Raw genomic sequence first — 16,519 nt, 5'->3', positions numbered from 1 at the left:
GTGGGGGCAAGACAAGAGATTGTCTAATGTGTTGTGTGCACTGGGTTATGAGTGATGGCTGCTCGTTTGCACCTGTTCCTCAAACTGATCGCCCCCTCCCCCCCGGGGGTCCGCCCCTGGGTCCGCCCCTGCCCCCAGTGTAGCGGGGGGCAAAGCACCTACTGGTCATGACCCCCGCATTCTCATGACTCACACATGAGGTCATCAAAGCGGGCTCCACATTTTTTTTCTCGATCAAAACACGTTTGAAATATGTTCAACGGCGGGGATAGACAAACTGTGAGAGCGTGTTTCGGAAATATGAAGCATAGACGATGGCGCTATTATTAATCCGGTCCCCGCGACGCCGCGGGGCCGCGAGGACCCCGACGGGCCCTCTGACGTCTCGACAGATGTCGTCTGCTGCTACTCACTCTAGTATACTAGACGCGCCGCCGCCACTAAAGCTCACCTGAAACACAAGAAACAAACATGTCGTTTAGGAGGGCGGGCATCATCACTCAGATACAGGTCACAAGCCGAAAACTTCCTCGGATTACACTGTAAAGCGTATTCTTGTGGTGGTGGTGGTGGTGGTGGTGGTGGTGGTGGTGGTGGTGGTGGTGGTGGTTTTGTTGTTGTTGTTGTTGTTGGAGTGGGGAGGAAAATTATCAGTGCGGTGGACGTCCGCTGCGGCGGACGACACGACACGGTCGGCCGGAACTGACCCGCCCTAACCCCGTCAAAGCAGTGCCTTGTCCACCTCGTCCACCTCGCCACGTCGAGCCGCGCTCTCACTCACGTGAATGGAGTCATGAGCACCCAATGCATCGGAATGAGTGAATGAATGAGCAGAGTGACTGAATGGGCCGACCTGGCGGACGGACAGAGATGAACGGATAGACGCAGTCACTCTCACAATATCAGCATCACACGTCAAGGGAAGTGTCTCTCTCTCTCTCTCTCTCTCTCTCTCTCTCTCTCTCTCTCTCTCTCGTGTCACTGCACTGGCCTCAACACTCCCAGAAAGGCGGTTCATTCGGGTCAACTCTGGCTCGTTACCTCACCAAAGCCTCCATGCCGGAGGAAGAAACGTTGTTTTTTTCAAACGCGGTCGCGTCATTTGGGGACGGCCCCCGGCGCCATTAGCAGCGATAAAGACGACAGACGACCGCAGACCGGGCGTCTCCCTCGCACTGGCGGGGCGTGCCGTGGGCGTGCCGTGGGGGTGCGAGAGAGACAGCACGGCCTCCTTATCGGCGCCATTATGCAAAGGAAGCACGGCGGCGCTGGTTGGCGACGACTGGACTCGCCATGGCGACGAACCGACGGGCCGCCCAGTGCAGTGGCGGATCCAGGGCCGGCCTGCACAGTGGGCCAGAAGACCGCAGGAGGCGGCCAAAACTCTAGACGCGTTTTGAGCTCCAGAGTCGCTAAATGGGACTCGAACCGGGCGGGTGACCCCACCAATGGATTGCTCTCCGAACGAGGAATCGGGGGGCGACTGTCCTTCGGCCACCCTCCTGGATCCGCGCCTGCCAGTGTAGCGCCACTGCAGGCCGCGGACACGGAATGAAAAGCGTATTTAGAATCATGAAAAAGGGGGAGACGGCTTGTCGGCTTGTCAGTCTCGGAGGCGGCGGGGCGGGGCGGGGCGGGGCCGTCGCGGTGCGCGCCTCAAAGACGACGCGCCTTCTCCGCAATGTCACGGCCGTCAACCCCGCGGGGCGCGCCCCGAACCTGAATGTGAATCCAAAACATTTATACATTTCGTGTGAAATATCATCGCGCCGACGGGACGACGGGGCGGGGCGGGGCGGCTGACGGACGGATGGCCGTGTAATCGCGGTGCCTCGCGGTGATGGGGAAGCAGGCCAAGCGGGGCGGCCCGACGGCCCACGCGGACACGGCCTCTGCCCCGGTGGAGGCGGACAAAACTCTAGACGCGTTTTGAGCTCCAGAGTCGCTAAGCAGGCCTCGAACCGAACGCGTAACCACACCGATGGATTCCTCGTTCGGAGAGCAATCCATTGGTGGGGTCACACGTTCTGTTCGAGTCCCATTCAGCGACTCTGGAGCTCAAAACGCGTCTAGAGTTTTGTCCGCCTCCACCGGTCTTCGGGCCCACTGTGCTCCACCACCGCGACGACATCCTGGCCCTGGCGGCCCTGGCCTTTACGGACGCCCCAGAGACAGAGCGACGAAAACGACTCTCGGAATCAGTCTGCAGGCCTCGGCTCACCTCGGCCAGATTCCACGGGGCAAAAACCACGCGCTTTTCCTCCTGAAATTCGGGACCAAGTGTCGCTCGGCCGCTGGGCGGCTGGGCCCGGCCAAGCGCTTCCTTCTTCCGCCCGACAGATGCACTTCCTTCCGCTCTGTCTCTCTCGCACTCGCGGGGCGCGCCGGAGGAATGCGAGAGAGAGGGAGAGAGAGAGAGAGAGAGAGAGACTGCAGGTGCACCGCGGCGCCGCGGAGGCGGGCCGGCAAAAAAGCGAGCAAGAGGTGTCATCGTCGGGGGGAGAGAGGGAGAGAGAGAGAGAGAGAGAGGGAGAGAGAGAGAGAGAGAGAGAGAGAGAGAGAGAGAGAGAGAGAGAGAGAGAGAGAGAGAGACGGGGATACAAAAAGAGGCAATGCTCGGCCGGTCGCGTTATTTGTCCGGGCGACAACCTAACCGCGTCGCGCATGCGCTGCAGACCGCACTCGCCTCCAGACTTGAGAATGTGATGACGGATAGCCCCCCCCCCCCCCCCCCCCCGCCGCGGTAGCCTGGCAGCCCGTCATGCAGACTCAGATAGAGACGATAGGGGCCGTAATGGGGGCGAGTGTTGACTTCCAAATGCCGGGGGCGGGCCTGCGCCAGCTTAGCCAGGCTAGCCAGCTTAGCCAGCGTTAGCCAGTCACGTGGCCACCCGAGTAAAAATAGAAGGCTGCAGAAAGGCTGACGCACGGCTGACGCATGGCTGTATGGACCGTTTTTTGGCTGTATGCATGGCTGCCGTGGCTGCGTTGCAGCCATGTCGCAGCCATAGCGACGTCCTGGACTTGCAGCCATGCACGCTGCAGTGGCTGGTCTGGCTGTTTCACGGAGCGCTTTGGCTGTGAAACGCTTCAGAAGCTGCGCACAGAAGCCTTTTGGCTGCCCTAAGCAGCCTACAAACGCTGCCACGCACAGCCAACTTAGCTGCAGTGGCTGTAGGCTGTGCGTCGCAGCGTGGTGGCTGCTGGCGCCAGCCCTGCCGCGTAGACGTCACAGCCATGTAGGCTGCAATGGCTGTGGGCCGCGCGTCGCAGCGTGTTGGCTTCTGGCGCCAGCCGGGCCCCGGCTGCACTTTACAGCCACGTAGGCTGCAGTGGCTGCAGGCTGCGCGTCGCAGCGTGTTGGCTGCTGGTGCCAGCCGGGCCGCGGCTGGACTTTACAGCTATGTAGGCTGCCATGGCTGTAGGCTGCGCGTCGCAGCGTGTTTGCTGCTGGCGGCAGCCGGGCCGCGGCTGGATTTTACAGCCACGCGGGCTGCAATGGCTGTAGGCTGCGCACTGCGCGTCGCAGCGTGCTGGCTGCCTGCGGCAGCCTGGCCGCGGCTGCACTTTACAGCCACGCAGGCTGCAATGGCTGTAGGCTGCGCGTCGCAGCGTGTTGGCTGCCGGATGCAGCCGGGCTACGGCAGGACTAAACAGCCATGTAGGCTGCAATGCCTGTAGGCTACGGATTGCAGCGTGGTGGATGCTGGCGGTATTCAGGCAACGGTCGTATTCCTTGATTAAAGGGCTATAAAAAATAGAAAAAAATAGACTGGGTGCGTGGAATGCTGATATTTGAGTTGAATACGTTAACATACATAAACCATGCAAGTTTCGTAAAAATCGGGAAACTTTTTTGCTATCTTTGATATCTCGGGAACGGTAAGTCCTACATGAAATTACTTATCAGATTTGGATCCGGAACGGTGTTCTGACCCTAGAAAACCTTCAAAGGGCTCCATAGAAACTTCAAAGGGCGTAACAGGGACCCTCAAAGGTCCTCATGGAGACCTTCATGAACTAAGGAGTGAAGCCTAGTAGCGATTGGATGCTGCCGATGGCATCCACGAGGCTGCAGGATGCGGCCGAGATGTGGCTCTGACCCGCAGCTTCATAGCTGCCGGGGGCAGCGTGGGCCGGGCGAAAGAAGGCTGCCCGGAGCATCCTGAAGGCTGCGGGGTGCAGTCTACAGCAGCGCCTCACAGCCTCTAGGCTTCCGGGGACAGCGTGGCCCGGGCGAAGGAAGGCTGCCTGGGGCATCCTGAAGGCTGCGGGGTGCAGTCTAGAGCAGTGCCTCGCAGCCTCGTGGCTGCTGGAGGCAGCGTGGCTCGCGAAGGAAGGCTGTCTGGCGCATCCTGAAGGCTACGGGGTGCAGCCTAGAGCAGCGCTGACTGGGCTCCAAAGGGACACTTCAGTGGCTGGCAGGTGCAGCCAGAGACGCTGCACCGGCTGCGGATGGCTGTATTTTGGCTGACGTATGTCCGAATACAGCCAATGTCTGCAGCCATCCGAGTTCCATCCGCGCGTTGTAAGCAACCTGGAGGGAGCCAGCCTGCAGCCAATCTGCAGCCTATAATTTTCTCTCGGGCAGCGATATGTAGATGAGCGTGTTGGACGCCCTGGCCCACCTAGCGACTCATTGCGCCAAGTAATTAGGACCGAACGATCGAGTGCCGCTCTGTCTCTCTCGCACCCCTAAAGAACGCCACATGAGTGCGAGAGAGACAGAGTGACGAACCCCGACAGATCAACCCTTGAGCGCGACGAACCCCGAAGGAACGCCCTAAGCACGAGTGCGAGAGAGACAGAACCCCCAAAGCTTGTTCAACGCAGCGCCAGACGCCAGCAGCGCCAGCATTAGCCACAGTCGTCCTAATGACGGGCAACGAGCGGCTCGAAAAAACCACAGAGAGAAACGAAAACGGAAAGAAAACGGGGAAAACCTTGTCAAAGCGCCATAACACGCACTTCGGGAGGCACACTATGAGCCGCGAGTCCGACGGCGCAACATTGCAATTCGCACGACGACGGCGCGTCGCACACACAGACACACACACACACGAACCGCAATACGACTGCTACACACATTGCAGTTCGCGCGGCGGTGCACTCCATCCTCTCGCTGACAAGTGATTGAGATTAATCGCCTGTCGCCTCTCTTATTTTATTGCCGTAATTCAGTAATTGCGTACTTAGAGCGTACGCCGCATGCCGCGCGGTGTGCGCGCTACCCGTCCCCGCCGATAGCCGACGGATTCGGATTCGGATTCGCGGGGCTCTGTTCCCCCGCCGCCGGCGTCATCGGATTGCGTTTCGCCGGCGTATGAGAAATTTCCGCCATCATTTTGATAACCGCGACGAACGGCAGTCCGTCCAGGAGGCAAGAGCGGCGCGCACTTCCCAGAACCGGTTTCACTTTGCGAAAAAAAAGTGCAACAATCGGAGCAATTGTTTTTTTGTCTTTGTTGTTGTCGTTTCCTTATTGTTATTGCGGCGGAACGTGTGCGTGCGCGCCGCCAGAGAGAAAGGTGGGAGGGAGAGAGAGAGAGAGAGAGAGAGAGAGAGAGAGAGAGAGAGAGAGAGAGAGAGAGAGAGAGAGAGGTCTTTATTGTGCTGTTTGCTTATTTCGCGTGTTTATTGTTTTCCGGTGTGTCCCCGGAGAGCTTCAAGGAGTCGTCAATTTTCCGACAGCCCCGAAAAAAACAACAGGAGCAACTAGAACGCCGCCTGGAAAAAGTATAAAACAAGAGGGAGCTCCTTTGCGAAATAAACACTGGCTCTTGGCTCGTTCACCTCTGCGTCTGTCTCCCTTTTTTTTCGTGGGCGTCATTAGTTTCGAATCAACACATTAACACGGCAGATGGCGCGCGCGTCGCCTTATCCAGCGCATCAAAATAGCGGCGCACCGCACTGGGAAATTATCGAGCAGTCAGTCTTTTTTTTTCAGTGTACTACCTGCGCGTATTAGTAGTGCCACGGGCAACCTACAAACCCACACACAGCAACCGACACCTCTCTCTGTCTCTCTCCCTCCGTCCGCCGTGGGCTTGCCGTGGGCCTACACTGGCGCATTAGCGCAGCCCGGCGCAGCCCTTCGGACACCTCGGGGGCATCAGAGGGCTGGCTGCTCGGGCTGGCCGCCGCGGGCTGCCGAGGTAAAACAAATCACTCATTCTGACTCAAATTACAGAGTGCGGGTGCTAAAAATTACTCGTCCCCATTAGGCTTGGCGGGCGACCCCGTGGAGGTGCCGTCGTTGCCGTCAGCAGTGGAGTGGCGGCGTGGCGGTGTGACCCGCTGGTGTCGGAAAGTGTCAGAATATGGAAAGCGACGCGCCTTTTTAACATACCGGCCCGGGCCAGCCTTCGGCCAGCCATCGGCCGGCCGCGGGGCCAGTCGGACTTCCGGTCGGTTCGCGGCGGCCCGCTGCGTCGGGGGTGTGCGAGTGAATCCCGGAATCCACCAAAATTAATCGAAAAGCGAAGGAAACGCGGCTCTCCCCCGAAAATTTGGACGGCCTGGGCCGTGCGACTCCAGGCAGGCTGCCCCCGGGCAGGAAACGCAGTGGCTAATGCTCCGAAACGGATCCGAGTCGACAGTCGTCTAACTACGAAAATTTCCGGTGGCCCAGCCGGCCGGCCGGGCAGCCGGTGGCGAGGCGACGGCCAGACAGCCCTTTAGTGACTCCGGCATGCAAAACGTCACGCGCGTGACACACACGGCCCGGCCCCCATTACGTCCACGTCATGTTTTGACACGCCGCCAAAGATGGATCTGTTTCGCACGCGATGCCCGGCGGCGGCCACAGCGTGGCTCCGTCTCTCTCGCACCTCCGCGGGCCGGCCCGCGAGCGCGACGGAGACGGACGACGACGGCGTGCTCTCGGAGTCCTCGTCGTCGGCGGCCCCGCCCCGGAAGGAGGCCGTCTTCCATTCAATTCATTCATTATGATGATGGTCATCACGATGAGCATGATGACGGTCGCGGCGCGCACCGCGCGGGAAGGCAGTGCCACCCCACTGCAAATCACGGGGCGATAAAGTTGATGTCGCGGGGCCAGAACAAAACGAATCAATCAGCGGGACACGCCCCCTCGTCTCTCTCTCTCTCTCTCTCTCTCTCTCTCTCTCTCTCTCTCTCTCTCTCTCTCTCTCTCTCTCCCTCTCTCGCACTCACACGCCGAGCCACTCGCGCGCCAGAGTGCAGACAGCCACCCCGCCGCCCCAGGGGTGTCGTGCCCATGAACAACAACAACAAGGAAGTCACCCCCGCGGGGACGACATCGGGGACATGACGGGGCTATAAACTGCGCGCAATCAAACCTGCTGCACACACACACACACACACACACACACACGCACACACACACACACCACACACACACTCGAGCGGCGGCTGCTTATAGCAAACACCGCAACATCTTTGAGCGAGGCGCGCTTCTTGAAAGTGCGGCGCCGGCCCCAAGTCGTGCGAATCCAGCAACAAACAACAACAAGAAACAGCAGCCGCAGCAACAACAACAACAAAAACACGGCGCTTCGATGAAGCGACTTCCGCATTTCCAGCGAATCGGCAGGGCGGCGGCATCGCGGCACTGGGAAAAAGGCGGGCGGTGTGTCTCTCTCGCACCCCAGCGGGACGCCCCGTGAGTGCGAGAGAGACAGAGAGCACTGTTGGGAATCGGACCGCCGCGCCGCCTGGCGGCGTTCGCCCGAACGACCAACCCGTTGCCTCCGCTAGCAGTGCAGTGCCGCCAACCCCACTCGAAAATTGAGACATACAGACGTGTATCTCATGGCGTCGTGCGACGGCCGCGACGGCGGCGAGGCTGCGGTGCGTCGGACGGCGCTCTCCGTCTCTCTCGCACCTGCAGGGCAGTCTGCGGGCCGGGCCGCGAGTGCGAGAGAGACGCGACGACTGCTCGGAGTCAGCCTCCGCGGCGGCGGCGGCGTCTCGCGAAAAATGCGGCCCTTGTGATATGTGGATCAAACAACTCGGCGAGATTGACGCTAATGGAGATGCCTGTGCGGCTCGCAGCGTGCTTCCAGCGTGCTTCCAGTGTGCCTCCAGCGCTTCCAGCGTCCCTCCAGGCCGCTTCCAGGAACACCGTCGCGACGCATCGCGGCGCGTCGAAAAATGTCTATATGGCTTTATCAAGCATCATCGCAATCTGCGAATCGTTTCGTTTCGTTTCCCCTTTTTTGCCCCGCCTGCCCGTCCTCTCGCAACGGTGTCGTATTGCCGGGGATGCTTGTCATCGCCGGAGATGGCATCTCGCCGTCGTCGTCCGCAGACTCACTCCGAGAGTCGCTCCGTCTCTCTCGCACTCACGGGGCGCGCCGTACGGGTGCGAGAGAGACGGAGCGACGACTCTCAGTGTGCTGGAACGTCGGGAGACGCCGGGGCACACCGGCGAGCAACGTCGCCGGGGAACAACATCGGGGAACATCAGACGCCGAACTTGTGAATACACATCGCGCGACTCCCCGCCCCACTCCACCGGCCGAGGCATTCCTGGCGTGCCGTCGCAGAGAGAGAGAGAGAGAGAGAGAGAGAGAGAGAGAGAGAGAGAGAGAGAGAGAGAGAGAGAGAGAGAGAGAGAGAGAGAGAGCGACAGCCTGCAGGTGGACTCGTTCGTCAAAACCATTTCGCCGGCGGAAGCTCGTTGGCACGGCGGCCCGCTGGACAACTCCAGACGATTCCAGTGTCGCGGCGACGCTCCTGCCGCCCCAGCACTCGGCCGACAAATTGGGATCGCACGTCGGGCCGCTTTGCAGTACTTTGCAGTGCGGCGTGAAGAAGGCAGACAATTGCAACTGGATTAACCGCTCCATCGTCCGCTTTCTTTCGCCTCCCCGAAGACCGCACAGGCGGCAAAACGGCCGGCACACTGTATGTACTCGTTCAACTACTCGACTACCGGCATGACGCCACAGCAGCACCGGGCGGATCAAAGCCGCCGTGAAACCACGACGCCATTTAGGAGCGGGCTGGAAAATCGGGTTTCGTCATCCCTTGTTGACGGCGAGGAGGAGAGGGGGGAGACTTGGGTGAGAGGGGGGGGGGGGAGAGGGAAGGGTGGCTCTGTATGGAAATGCGCTCACCCTATGCTTGTGTGTGCTTTTGTAGGCTGAGTAGCTGTTGCAGTCAACCGCGCCCATGTCTTTTGTGTATCTGTGTGTGTGTGTGTGTGTGTGTGTACACAGTGACTTCAACAAAAGCCAGTCGCGTCCCAGGCAATATATGTGTAAACTGGTGGATGCTGCTGGAAACACACGTTGGGAGCTATGACACACACACACACACACACACACACACACACACACACACACACACACACACACACACACAAAACGAGGCATCCGGCCGGGGCGCGCGCCTGCCCGCACGTTGACTTTGATTCAAGGGTCCGTTTCACACTTTGCTATTTTTTGACGTGGACCGGGTCGGTCCAGCCAGGTGGCGTTGTGTCGCCCGCCTCGCCCGCCTCGCCCCGCCTCGCCCCGCCTCGGCCGCCCTGGCGTGACGGATCGTCCAAACAACGCTCAGCTGCTCCGCTGCGGTTCCATCCAGCCCCCACACGCGCAAAGTCTAGTGCTGTGCTGCTGCAGGCTGATTCAGAGCGTCTCTCTCGCACTCATGGGGTGCCCCAGTGTGGGTGCGAGAGAGACAGAGCGACGACTCTCGGAATCAGTGTGCTGTGATCCGGCGGCCCGCCGCGGCCTCATGCGCCCCGCCGCTAGTGCTGCCCAGAGCCACCCGCAGCGCGACCGCAAACAAACCTTTGGCAGCACTAGCGCGACGCACGCAGAGCCACGCACCCCTCGGCTCGTTTATACGAATTGTATTGAATTGTGGGAAGGCTTTTGTCGCATTACAGTGTCGTTTGTGCGGCTGTTGTACACCGACCTCATTGACTCCGGGCATGCCGTGCAGGGCTGCAAAAATGCGGTCCGGAGTCAACGCGACCGGGCTGTGACACTCTCCGACCGGGGAGCGCTCGCCCGCCAGGGAGTTCATATCACTCTGTGACGTGTGGCTGCCTCGCCAAACGCTGTCTCTCTCGCTCACTCCCCTGCGGCACGCTCCACGAGTGCGAGAGAGACAGAGCCTGCTAGCGTCGCCTGGCGTCCTCTGGGGGGATGGCGGCAGGCGACACTTGACGACTCTGGGAGCGAAAATCCTCCCTCGCCTTTCGCAGCTTTCGCGGCTTGCCTTTCGCACGGCCAAGGAACCGCTTTCGGGGTGTCCTCGCACATTGACACATGTCGCTTCGTTAGCGCGCCGTCCTCCCGCGCCGTCTGTCTCGCTCACCTGCCGAGGGCCAACAAGGACAACAACAAGAGCCGTGCGAACCTGATTCATTTACCGCGCGGTTTAATCACGACGCCACACTGCAAAGTGCCGCCACTCGCAGTGCGCTGTACTCGCGGTACACTGGCAGGGGCGTGGCGAGGCGGCCATCAAGGGGGCGGCGGCGGCGCGGCGCTCCTACTGCAGCCAGCGGCCGGTCTCCGAACGGCACCGCATCTCTCTCTCGCACGCACGGAGCGTCGCGGTGGGTGCGAGAGAGACGGAGCGACTGTCCGAACAGCCGGCCGGCCCAGGCGCCGCGCCATCAGTCATGAGCCGCCGACGTGTCTAGGAAAGAGGTCGCCCCCTCCCCCCTCCTCATCACCGGAAGGCGCCCCACCCGAACGGCCGCGATTTCTCATACTTTGACGAAGGGCGGCCGCCGCGCCGGCCAGACCACTGCGAAGGCGCAAGCATGGAGGACGAAGACCCGCGAGGCTGTTAAGCATTCGCACATTAGCGCGGTCCGCGTTGTCAGACAGAGACAGATAGCGGAGGCGGGGGAGAGAGAGAAAGAGGTTCGCAGCGCGTCACTTACGTCCGTCCGCGCGGCCGGCGCCATTACGCGACACACTTTGTCCCACTCGGGCCTCTCTCTCTCTCTCTCTCTCTCTCTCTCTCTCTCTCTCTCTCTCCTCTCTCGTCCAAATGGCTGTCAAACAGCGGCCAAGCGGACGGTGGCGCCAAACGACCGCCGAATGGCTGTCGGGGACGATTAAAGTGTAGCGCATCACCTGGCCACACACACACACACACACACACACACACACACAGAGTACGCCACACAGCAGCAGAGAAAGTCCATGCGTCGATACCGCGCGTCACCGCCCGCGGGCAAGACCGTCATCCAGGCGCCTCTGCGTCTGTCCGTCCGTCCGTCTGTCTGTCTGTCTGTCTGTCTGTCTGTCTGTCTGTCTTTCTGTCCGTCCGTCTGTCCGCCCGCCCACTACACTGTGGCACTGCTTGACGCCGTTTTCGCTGCCCCGTTTTTTGTTTGTTTCCGTTGCCGGTGCGGCGCGGCGGAACGCCTGTCACGCTTTTGGCCCACTTTTACATTACACTTCGCATTACCCTAAGTGAACTTTTCTTACCAGCCCCCCCACCCTTTCCCCCTCCTCACTTCTCATCTCATTATTGCCCCTTGGAGAAGCATTAGTCCGCGAGACCACACAACTCGACACGCTATGCAGCGGACTTTTATAATACACTGCCGGCGAAAATTCCGCGCGGCGGCAAAAGGATAAAACGGTGAACGTGAAAAAATGAAACGTGAAAATAACGGCTGCAAGTCCGTTTCGAGCGGGAATACCTCCGCTGGCGTTTCGAGGCCAAAAACCCTACTGCTCGGTAATAGCGGTGCGGTGTCAGCCAGCAGCGATCAACGCAACGGTGCGGGTGTGGAAGGGACGTGTGAAGTTGTTCGGCAACGGCCACACACACACACACACACACACACACACACACACACACACACACACACACACACACGAGGGGCCGATCACTGATGGGCGTATCGCGTGACAAAAAGAGTGCGCGTGTTTGGAGTGCACGCGGCGCACGCACAAGGCTTATCGTCGTTGAGGCCGCCGTCGGGCGTCGTTGACTCTCCGGGGGAGGGGGGAGCGGGAAAAGGGGAGGGGGGCGATATGACTCTCGTCAGTCGCTAACTCGTTGCGAGTTAACGCCCCCGCCGGGCCGCGGGGCTGCGTGCGCGTCGCCGCCGACGCCCGAACCACCGCGCCGCGCCGTGGGAGCGGGACGGCGGCCTCGCCGAGCGCGCGAGCGAGACGGCGAGTGCACTGTAACCTGTAGCGGTGACGGTGATAAACGCCGCGCACCTCGCCGACGAGGCCGACGACGCTCCCAGAGCAGGCCGAGCGGGCCGGGGAGGCGGCGCGGATAGGACGCACGTCGCCGTCGACGGCGTCCGTCCCTCGGAGCCGCAGCGAGACGTGGCCGACGTGGCCGACGTGGCCGGCCCGGCCGCGGTTTTTCGGTTTCCGGTGGCCGCCGTTCGTGACGAGGACAAGACCGCGGGCTGCCGGGAGGGGCGTCGCCCGGCGTCGCCACGCCGCCATGCTGCGGTCGCCGGACGCCGCCGCCTCGACCGCCACTTTGAGAAACAAAGGGGCTGGCGCTTGATTGAAAGGAGATCGCGAGTGGCCGTCCAGGCGATGGCGGTCTCTCTCGCACTCGAGGGGCGGCCTGCAAGGGTGCGAGAGAGACAGAGCGACGCCGGCGGAAGCGGCCTGCGGGGGCGGTGCGTGCAGCGGGGCGTGGACGCCGTGGACGCCGCCGCCTTGCATCTGTTGCCGCCGCCGGCCTGGCCGGGGGCGGTGGGGGCGGCGCGAGCGGCGCTGTCGGCGACAACGCCCCGAAAAAGAAACACACTGCGCGCGTTTTCGGTTTTCGGCGACGAGGCGCTGCCGTCAGACCGCCGGGCCGTCACGGCTTGTTAAGCGGGGCGTCACGGGGTGCTGCAGGGGCCTCGGCAGGGGCCGCCCTCCCTCCAGGAGGAGAGGTCATCAACAAGGTCATCACGGGGGTGATGATGATTAGCTGAGGCAACCAGGCCGCGGCCGCACAGAGGGCCTGGAGGCGGCCAAAACTCCAGACGCGTTTTGAGCTCCAGAGTCGCTAAATGGGACTCGAACCGAACGTGTGACCCCATCAATGGATTGCTCTTCGGATGAGGAATCCATTGATGGGGTCACACGTTCGGTTCGAGTCCCATTTAGCGACTCTGGAGCTCAAAAACGCGTCGGGAATTTTGGCCGCCTCCGCTGGCCTTCTGACCCACTGTGGGGCTGCCTATGGAAGGTAGCCACTTTCGCGACATCCCCCTCTGAACCCTCCTCTGGATCCGCCCTTGTTCCCGCGCCTTGCCGCGCAGACGCGTATCGCTCGCTGCCCTTCGAGGCGGCGGTGCCTGGCGGTGCCCGGCAGGTCAAAAACTCGGTGCGAAGCGCGAAGCAGCGACCGAGAAATGGGTGTACACTGCGGAAAGGGGGGAAGGGGGGGGGATGAAAAGAACGTTGTGAAAATGAGGAGACAATGGTGGCCAGTACTCGGAAGCACGCAGCGGGTACTCGCCGCCGCCGGGTACTGCAAGGGTACCGGGGGTACCCCGGGGTACCCACCGTCGTCGCCGGCCCGAGCAGAGACACTCGAATTAGAACCCGAAAGGCCGGCCTCTTTTTTGTGGCGCCGAAATCATCGTGGCAATAAGATCATCACACGCTTCCGGCGGCTACTTCACCGTCCGCGCCACTCTCCGGGCATCGCCGCGCCGCGCCACGCCGAGACCGGAAATGAGAAGAAACAATGGAGCCAGTTTTGACACTAGCGCGCCGGTCGGCCGGCCAATCGGAGCGTTCAAACGCCAGCCTCGCGGCCACACTGCCAAGCACTGTTGCGCTTCCTCGGTCTCCTTCTTCTTCTCCTTCTTCTTCTCCTCCAGGCCGCGATGTTTCCAGAGCCCACTGTGTAATGATAGGGCCCCTAAATGACAGACGCACCCAGCAGCGGAGCCAGGGCCGCAGTGTGTCAGGTGGGCATCGCAAAAAGTCAAAACCGTGCGTGTGTGTGTGTGTGTGTGTGTGTGTGTGTGTGTGTGTGTGTCCAAAACCAGCCGCGCCGTCCTCGCTTCTCAGAGCCCCTGTCAGAAACTGCAGTCATCATAGACGCGCGCACGCGAACGCTCCCTGCACTACTAATAAGCAGGTGTCGGGTCACACCGATGACGGCGGAGCCGCAGACTGATTCCGAGGGTCGCTTTCGTCGCTCTGTCTCTCTCGCACTCATGGGGCGTCCCGTACAGGTGCGAGGGAGAGACACAGCGACGAGAACCGACTCTCGGAATCAGTCTGACGATTACTGTTGCACAAATTAGAGCTCGCCGGCGATGTGGGGCCAACAACACCGACCTGCGCCTCGGTCGGCCCTTCGGTGCCCGCCTCGGCTCTCCGAAAGCTTTGTCGGCGATGTGACAAATTAGCGATACTTCACACCTCGCCTCGCTCTGCCTTTAGTGAGAAAAGCTGTTTCCAGGCGGGCGCGCCCCGCCCCCGCCGCCCCGCCCCCGCCGCCCCGCCCTCCGCCCCGCCGGCGCCGCCGCCACGCCCGCCACGCCCCCGGCCCTGATGGCCTAACAACAACAACACGAGAAAAACAGCAGCAAGACTGGGAAATTCACGCCGGAAAACAGCTTCACTGCCACCTAAACTAAACTTTGAAAAATTCAAATTCATACAGAAAACATGTCAAAAGTTTGAGAAGGAAAAAAAAGCACGCTGACACCTTCATTTGTGTATACTGTAGTAGTTTTAAGTATGAAGTGTGAAGGTATCATCTGCTAAAAAGTTCAGACAGATTCACAAAAGAATTGCTCAATACTAAGCTACCCATCAAATTTTTAAAAATTAAAAGAAAAATTAAAGTGCACGCGTTAGTGACAAAACTGATGAAGAGGTCGGAGGGCCGTCGCCGCGCCACCGCCTTGCTTCGCCACGGCGGGAGTCATTACCGCGTGATGAATTCATGCATAAATGTACAAGGCGGTGGCCTGGCCATGGCGCGGCCGGCCGGGCTCCTCCATTTTTCTCCGCATTTATTTCACAAATAATGAAAGGGTACGCCGTGCAGCGAGGCTGACTCCGAGAGCCGCTTTTCGTCGCTCTGTCTCTCTCGCACTCGGGGGGCGTGCCGCACAGGACAGACTCTCGGAATCGGTGCGCTGTGCCGAGAGGAGAGGGTAAAATCTGTGGGAAGCGAGTGAGCTGCCGTGGCGGGGTTCCAGCGGACACAGGGAGGGCCCGAGTGTCCAGCTTGGTCACCGCGGAGCTCGGCGCGGGGCGTGGGGCGCGGGTTCGAGTCCCCGCCTAGCGGAAAGCCATTCTACCGGGACGACGGGGGAAGGATAGAAAGACCGACCGCGACCTCCCTGATGCAGTGTCATTAGGTCGACAGGTGTATGGTTTTGCCCGCGCGCTTCGCTCCGCATCACGCGAAACGCGCAGAGAGAGAGAGAGAGAGAGAGAGAGGAGAGAGAGAGAGAGGAGAGAGAGAGGAGAGAGAGAGAGAGAGAGAGAGAGAGAGAGAGAGAGAGAGAGAGGGGGGGGGGGAGTGCAGTGAGGAGAAAGAGGGAAAGGATACGTACGCAGAGGAGCGACACACACACACACACACACACGCACATCGAAAAACAGAGAAAGAAGAAAGATGAGGAGGGGGCGTGGCAGCTGGGCGTGAATACGAGTCAGTAATACAGCGTGCGTGTTACTGGGCTACGTTGCGCCTCAAAGGGGCCGCCGTGCGTGTGTGTGTGTGGGGGGGGGGGGGGGGGGACGGTGCACAGGTTTGGAGGCGTGGCGGCAGGGCGGCCACCAGGGTGCGGAAAACCACGCGGGCAGGGCCAGGGCCGCAGGGGTTGCAACGCTACCGCCCAGGGTCCGGCTCGGTCCAGCCGATGAGCCGTCGCTCTGTCTCTCTCGCACCTGCACGGGCCGGCGACTGTGACCGTGAGTGCGACAGAGGCAGAACGCGACACGCGTCTTCACGGGCGTCGGCAGGCCGAGACAAAGGCACGCCGCCCGACTCGCTGACAGGTGGCGAGGCCCCCGCAGCCCCCGCAGCCCCCGCAGCCCCCGCAGCCCCCCGAGACAGACTCGCTACAGTCCGTCCTGACTAACTTCCCGCCTTGAACCTCGTCCTGAGCGGCAAGGCAGGCTGGCCACACGTTGCATGCAAAAGGCCGTCCTCCGCGCGGCGTCTGTGAAGGGCAGTAATGGTCCCATTAGACATCAATAAGCGTGGCGCGGCGCGGCGCGGCGATAGCATCGCGGAGACGCCTCCCCGGCGGAATCACGGCCGCCCTGAGTCGCTCTGTCTCTCTCGCACCTGCAGGGGACGCCCCATGAGTGCGAGAGAGACAGAGCGACGGAACGAGTCCGCAGGTGCCGCTTTTTCCCGCCGCCCCGGCCGGCGCACCGCAGGCGTACCGGCGGCAGTGTGGCGGCAGGCCCCGCACTAGATTTATTGCCAAGAGGCGGCCGAGCGGCCGAATCATGATTCAATTTCGAGGCCCGGGCCGGGCGGTCGCGCGGTCGGCCTGCCAACAGTGGCGTGGCAGCCGCGCGGTTTGGCGACGCGGGAATGAACGCGCTAA

At 61.2% G+C, this 16,519-nt stretch overlaps 1 protein-coding gene across 1 annotated transcript in view; it reads right to left on the bottom strand.

Moving 5' to 3' along the window:
• Positions 1-16,519, bottom strand: part of LOC117639715 (T-box transcription factor TBX20-like) — an 87,025-nt gene that overhangs the window by 51,344 nt on the left and 19,162 nt on the right. The gene's annotated exons all lie outside the window — the stretch shown is intronic.

The sequence above is a fragment of the Thrips palmi genome, unplaced genomic scaffold (assembly GCF_012932325.1).
Source record: "Thrips palmi isolate BJ-2018 unplaced genomic scaffold, TpBJ-2018v1 HiC_scaffold_11, whole genome shotgun sequence".
Classification (NCBI taxonomy): domain Eukaryota; kingdom Metazoa; phylum Arthropoda; class Insecta; order Thysanoptera; family Thripidae; genus Thrips; species Thrips palmi.
Note: the sequence above shows the minus strand (reverse complement) of the source record. Positions and strands in the feature narration are given on the sequence as shown.